The 7,333-nt window shown below is 43.2% G+C and overlaps 1 long non-coding RNA gene across 1 annotated transcript; it reads left to right on the forward strand.

The window, feature by feature from the left end:
- The first annotated feature begins 2,407 nt into the window (after positions 1-2,407).
- On the forward strand, positions 2,408-3,927 carry LOC113405746. Its single transcript, XR_003369557.1, has 2 exons — positions 2,408-2,529; positions 3,802-3,927. It is a non-coding gene; the product is annotated as an uncharacterized LOC113405746 (long non-coding RNA).
- Positions 3,928-7,333: the final 3,406 nt, after the last annotated feature.

Raw genomic sequence — 7,333 nt, forward strand, 5'->3', positions numbered from 1 at the left:
ATGTATGTTGAAATAAACTGGATTCCTATTCAACTTTTATTTTCAATTAAAGTGTGTGTGGGGGGGAGTATGCTAATATGATGTGGTTGGAATTTTAACACCACAGTAAAACGTATGGTTCCCACAGCAACCATAACTCTGTCATTACATGTGTGCGTTAAGGCCTAAAACTTAATAGCATAAACAGTCATTCAAAATACTTTATACACAAAGGGCGAAATTACATTTGTGGAGAGAAAACACAGATTTCAGTTAAAGGCTGACCGCTGATATTTTAAACTAACCATAGACCTCTTTCTGGAGAGGAGAGAATCTTTGAATTGCCTTACTTGTGTTAAGTTAACTCAGTGTTTGTAGTTGAGAATTTTAACATAGGTTTTTGCACAAAGTTATGTAACTGCAGATCATTTGTAGTCTGCAGGCTGGTTTAAACTCCAGCTGGGGTGCCTCAGTGTAGATTGCAGTCTAAAGCACAGCTGGAGTTTCAAAACATTGATTCCATAGAGTACAAATTGCATCTGTGGTTGAAAGCCTCCCAATGGCAATGCGCAGTAACCTGAATTTGAGAACGCTTTCTTTTCCATCTATGGTGGATAAATGTCTGCACGTAAACATTAATTGGTCCTTTAAAACAATAGCCATAAAGATGGCCTTTTAAAAAAATTGCTTATGCTGTTTTACGCAAAGCAATTTAGTCCTAGTTAGGAAATAACCTCTTGCTAAAAATGTTGGCAACCCAAATCTGTGTTCTGAATTTTAGAAGCGCAAAATAGCATCTTAAATCTTTTTCTCTCTCTCTGTATTTTGCTTAAAACCCCAGATTAAACTCCCCTTGAAAAAACTGGCCAGAAAAAACTCCCTCCTAGGCTGAGCCCTCATACACCAAGTTGTATCCCATTGCAGTGGGTGCGTTTGAACCCCTGGAATTAGGGCATTCTAATGGCAACACTGGAAAATCAACCCTGGGTGCTTTCATCCTCACTGTTTAGATTGTGTCTTATGTGAATCACAGAGATGCTCTCTGACATTCGATTTGTTTTTATTTGAGCATTTGCATTCTTCTGTTCTTCAGAATTTTCTGGTAACATTTGTGCATGTGTTGGGTGGAGGAAGGAGTTCTGATCTGTTCCTTTTGACTCAAAACGGCTGTGGAGTAATGAAAGGGACTACATATTCCTTGACTGCATTACCCACAAGGTGGCAATGTGTGACAGCAGCTGGTACGGTGAAGCACAATCTCTGCTGTTCTTTAGCATTAATATTGAAGCTGTCCAGGTGGTACTAAGATTGAGCAGCAGTGACAGGGAGGTGTGCTGAGATTCTTCTGCCCTAGGGCTTTGGAAAAATGGCCATATGTCCCTGTCCAGCAGTGTTTCCATCCATGCAGGTGGAAAAGCGAAGTGGCTTTGGAATATAGGATCTCCTGTTTTATATCCCTCTTCATCTTCCTTCCCCCCCCCCACTTTCATTTTTTTAAATCAAACTTTAACAAGGCCGAGGCAACTGTGGAACTGTTGGAAGGTCATGGCTTGTGGCCTGGACCAGTTTTCTCAGCTCCAGCTGTTACTTTTTATTACCAAATGTCTCCAATGTAAAGTGTGGTTGTACTCTGTGTAAAAATAGCCCTTTGTTACACCATAGCTGCTCCTTGTGTGTCTAGAACAGAGCTGCAGACTTCAGTGATAAAAATGAGGCTTTTGTTACTTTTTATTCCTGTCAGTCCTGCAGAACTAATGGCTCTGGGAGAATAAGATGGTCTACTCTTGTTTGTGCATCATCATTAGAAATTGTTTAAGTTCCAGTTGCAGGACCAGATTCTGCTCTGTGTCATCTGTGAAACCCGATAGAAGACATTGAATTGAGTCTAGGGATAGCTGGGAACAGGATTTGAAGACATTGAGGTTGCACATGTGCAATTAAGGGCAGAATTTTGCATGCTGAATATTGACCGCTGATGGTGATGCGGGCATCAAAAAGAACTCAGATTTTTCAGATCCCAGGTGAGGTTTGGTGCATTGGCAGTAAGAGAAACTGACTTCTTTCTTCTAAACTGAACCAATTTGATATGGTTTCACCAAGACATGCTCAATATGAGACTGCCATAAAGTCATGTTTGTGGTCTATTTCCAGAGTAAAACCACCCTTCCATGCAGTGCAGGGTAAAATTGCCGATCTGCTGTCTGCATTCTATGGGGGGATTTAGTGTACAGTGTGATTGCAATAGGAGAACATTGGCATTCCTAGTGCTGTATCTGCATTACCAGGCATGACAGTGGGAGTAGTGGGGGAGGGCAAGCACACATGCAGGAGAAAGTGAATTTGATGTGGCTGAATGGAAAAGTGTGGGGTGGGGCTATAATTCAATTTTTAAAATGCCATTTGCTGTTTGCTCTCTTGCTGCAGGTGAAGTGGAAAGGGAAAGATTTGTTTGACTTGGTGTGCAGGACACTAGGACTCCGAGAAACCTGGTTCTTTGGACTTCAGTACACGATCAAGGATACCGTGGCCTGGCTCAAAATGGACAAGAAGGTTGGAATAGGACTTTCCTTTTAGGGGATGTGTGTGGTGGGGTGGGAGGGTAGATCTTTCCCTGTCTGTCCGTGCATGAAACTCGGAGATGCATCAGTGGGAATTCTGGGGGTGCACCAGGAGCAGAACTAGGCTTTGGCTGATCTATAGATACATTAGTCAGGAGATCCAAATACAATATGATTGTCCTCCAGCACAGTTAGTGTTAGGTCGGACCTTTAGTCTATCCCTGAACCATCACAAAGCCTTAGACTATACATACAAGGTCCCTTCTACGCTATAAAACTGGTGCGTTAGCTGTTTCAAGGGACAACCATGTTATAACCATACCCCTAAGATGATTGTAGTGTAAATAGCATCTAATATCCTATTTGGAGAGTCCCCATGTGTACATGAAGGGCAGACTCTTTAGAAACGGTAGCTTTCCAAAATATACCGTGCAAATAGTGTAAAAGTGAGGCTGAAGGATGACATTTCTTTACTAACAGTCTGCCAGTGTTTGAGGTATGGAAGTGCCTAGGAAGGAGAGACAATAGCGAACGTATATGGGAGATGAAGTTAAGGAAAGGAATACTTCCCAACAGTGTGATCCTCTCGGCTGTTGAATAGTCTCCTAATGGAACCATCATTTCCTTTGCTTGTATGATTTAAAACTAAACTGGGCAAACCAGTAGAAAATGTACAATAGGGAATAATCCTGTATGGCCTCCCCTCCCACCCCCCGGGTATTCTTCCTTCTGGTGTCTGAGAGGAACCTTTCTTGAGCAGTATTGAAACAAGGGTCCAGTTGAGCCTGTGTTTCAAAACACAAGATATTTAGTTCCGTGAACAGAAGTTAGGATTGTAGGATCTCTCTGCCTAAGAAAAAATATGGAAGCAAATTCCGGGCTCACCAGTTGTCTTTGTAGCAGGAAACTGCATTTTTTGAAGAAAGATTTGTGTGTGTTGGTAGAACCCTGTATGTGCTCAGCAGGGAAGAAGAAAAATGAATCCTCTGCCTGATGAAAAATTGCACCCCATGGCATGCAGGATGATTTGTTTCTGCTTTGAGTTTGTTTTATAAATATGTAGAAATTGCAAACTTCTTACAAGCCTGTGGGGCAATGCTTCCTGAACTTCCCAGATTTCATCATATTAACCAGGTGACTGGAAAACCTGGAGAGGGGGTACTGCAGTTTGAGGGGAAGTAGAAGTTTGGCACCTGTGTCTAGGCTGTAAGAGACAATGGTGTTGGGGAGGTTGGAGTCACTGATTGATTGTCAAATCCTGCAGGTTCTGGATCATGACGTTCCAACAGAGGAGCCGGTCACTTTTCACTTCCTTGCCAAATTTTACCCTGAGAATGCGGAGGAGGAGCTGGTTCAGGAGATCACACAGCACTTGTTCTTTCTGCAGGTATGCGCTTCAGCAATTGGTTGTCCTTCCCAAGGGCTGGAGAATGTGGTGGGTGGTAGGGCTATAGATGTGTTTCTTAATGTTGACTGTCTCTGGCCATCCCAGCATGGCTTCTCTTCTTTAAGTTCAAACCCACTCTGAAATGAGCAATTTCAACAAGCACACGGTGTTGTAAACATAGGGAAAAGATGGTTTGTGTAAACCTAGCAGCATTTGACATAGTCAGTCTGTAAATCTGGGAGCAATGAGGTGACTAGCCATATTAATAGGTTATACTCTCCCGCTGGAGGGTATTTGTGTGAGAGAGGGGCAGTTTCAGGAGCTAAGCAAAGTGCAGGAGGCGTCACACCCTTGCAGCCAGTGCGAATGTCTTGTATCAAGATATGCTAGCTGTCTATAATGCATGGCTAGCGTTTTTATTGTATAAAACACAGGTACATCCTCCTGAAGGAGAGCAGGACAAGTCCAGCCCTTGCCATATTCAGGGTACACTATAAAACTTTCCTCTTCACCAAAGTAGGCCCCAAATAACTGGAGCAGAAGAAAATCCCAGAAGCCCAATGGAGTCAGAAGCTGATGGCTAAGATGGAGTGGGATGGAGAACTAAATGTTCCAATTGACACACTGTAGTTGCAAACTGTGATAACCACACGTAGCTCTTATGCAGCACTTTTCATCAGTAGATCTCAAAGTGCTTGACAAAGGATGTCAGAGTCACTATCACTGTCTTTTTACAGATAGGGAAACTGAGGCACAGAGACCCGAAGTGGGTTGCCCAAGGCCACCCAGCAGGCCAGAGCTGGGAATAGAACCCAGATTTCTTGAGAGCCACTCCACTGTGCTGTCCACTAGGCTACATTTATAGTAATAGGCTCTTTAGCTTTAAGGATTTCTAGAGAGAAGGGAAATGCCATGCAACTTTGTTTTGGGGAAATCTGCGCTGATGCTGTTGCAGTGGCAGCTCTCTACTTCAGGTTAATGAGGCACTTTCATCAGAACTCCCATTTTTCAGGCAAGGACGATGTCTGAAATAACTACCTTTTGGGCTGCAACATTCCAGGTTTATTCTCAGCCCATAAGGGGACTTGTGTGTATGTGAGAGAGACGTATTGGACTGGGAAAATTACAGTGATGTCTAGTGGTTACAGTAGGATTCCTGGGTTCTATTCCCAGCTGTTTTTCCTTGGACAAGTCATTTAGGCTTAAACTTTCAAGTGTCTGCTGATTTTTCTTTTTTGGGTGCCTCAGGTTGAAGAAGGAGGTTGGATTTTCCAGTGTCCCAAGTTAAAGCACCCAAAATTAGTAGATGCTTGGCTATTTAGCCCCAAAACTGAAGCCATCCAGATCAGTGAACACTTGCAAATGTAGGATTCAAACCTCACTGTGCTGTTTTCTGTCCCTCTGTAAAATGGGTATAAAAGCTACCTCAATGGGTTGTTGTGAGGCTTAATGTTCATGAAGTACTCTGTGCCCTTATATAGTACCTTTACTCTAGGGAGCAAAGTATTAGTGTTAATTTTCAGGCCCTTTTTGTTGCTCAGATACCTCACATAGGGATTTTAAAATGATTTTAAAACGGCAAACTTGCCACGGATTTAATCCTGGATGAGGAAAAGTGCCTTTGATGTAATTTAAGAGTTAAAGCAGTTGAAAACAGCATCTCACAAGTGCAGCATGTGACTTTTTACTGGTGTTTTTAAAAACCTAGTGGGGTGGTGGTGCTCCAACACTATCTGTGACATAGGAACATGTATAAGTCTGCAGACTCGCCTGATTATGGTAATGCAGAAATATAGCCTTTGTGATTGGTAAGGAAAGGACTTAGATGCAAATCACACTATAAGTGCAAAGTGATGTTACTGTAGCTGATTGTGTGTCAGTTTGACAATCCATTTAAAGCTCACATTGAAATAAAATGAACTTTTTTTCCTTTTGGAAAATTAGTGTTTAATATAAAAATAATCAAACATGCATGAAAGTCAGGAAATGCAAAGTAGTGGTCCTCAGTAGCTGTAATTTGGCCCTCGTGGGAGTGTGTGCAGTACTGTGCATGCCACTAAATTACTATCACAAGGCGACCCGCAACTCTGATAATGGTCAGTGGAATTTGAGGGTGGTTGGCACCTCCTGGATGAAGAACAGAGTTTCCAATAATCCAGTAATCAATAATTAATCAGTATCCAGTAGCCATTTATTAATCAATAGCCAATCATTAATACAGATTAAATTTATGAAGGAATTTTAAAAAATGTGGATAAGTCAGTGATTTAATGTATTAGAAGATGAGACATTAAAACAGTGCATGATGGAAATAGGTATCAGTCATGGTTACCAATATCCGCAGAAGCAACACTACAGCGATGACAAACTAATCGCAGTCTTGTCTTGGTCCTGATAATTGCTTATCCCTTGCCAATATTTATAGTAAGGTTGGTTACAATCCCATTAGTTCCTCTTTCCATATCAAGGATGAAAATACATATTTGTCTGGTACATTTCATACATTTTCAAGCACATGATCAGACAACTGTTTGGTTACTCATTACTTTGATATTTTATTTATTCCTGTCTGTTGTGTTTTAAGACATTACTTGCTCATTAACAAAAGCAGGACACTGTGTTAAAAGGTCACTATATCTTAAGTTTAGCAAGCTTGTATTTTCCCTTCTTAGCATGACCATAGAGGATCATAGGAGTCTAGTACATGAGCAAGCTATAGGCCTTGTGAAAGTCTGGTTCGTAGGTCAGCACTGACTGAGCACTAAAGCAATCACAATTAGTCCTGTATATAGTAATAAAAAATCCTTCATGTGCTCAAAGGGAAGAAGCTGCAGATGCTGTACAAGTCATCGTTTTGAATTGTGTGTGTGTGTGTTTATTAGACATAAAATTTTATCTTTAGCAAAGGGATGGGTTTATTTTTTGCTCAGTAGTTTTGCATGTGGAACTAAAGTTCTTCTCATGAATCCAGAGGTGGATTAAGGTTTCCCAGGGCCCTGGGCCACAGCAGGTGGGGGGCCTCTCCCCAACCCTTCCACTTGCGGCCCCGCCCATAGCCCCACCCCTTTCTGCCCCTTCCCTGGGACCACCCCCCCGTTCCATCCAGGGGTCCCCCGCCAGTCCCACAGCCCATTTGCTCCTTTCTGGTCACCCCCATCCCCTGGTGACCCCAAGACGGGAGAAGCTCGGTCCCCACGCCACCGCTTCCCCCGCCACCCCTGCGGTTCTTCAGGGGACCAGGGTTGGGGTGCTGGAGTTTCTCCTGCCCTGCCCGCCCGGTGCTTCTGCTGGAGAGCGAGATCGGGGGGCTTTCCCTGGTGCCCGCAGCTTCTGCCGGGATGGGGTTGGGGCGGGCTTCCTCTGCCAGGGACGGGGTCAGGTGTTGCTGGGGGGGCTTCCCCCTCCCAGG

The sequence above is a fragment of the Terrapene carolina genome, unplaced genomic scaffold (genome assembly GCF_002925995.2).
Source record: "Terrapene carolina triunguis isolate 2854851 unplaced genomic scaffold, T_m_triunguis-2.0 Scaffold50562, whole genome shotgun sequence".
In the NCBI taxonomy this organism is placed as follows: domain Eukaryota; kingdom Metazoa; phylum Chordata; order Testudines; family Emydidae; genus Terrapene; species Terrapene triunguis.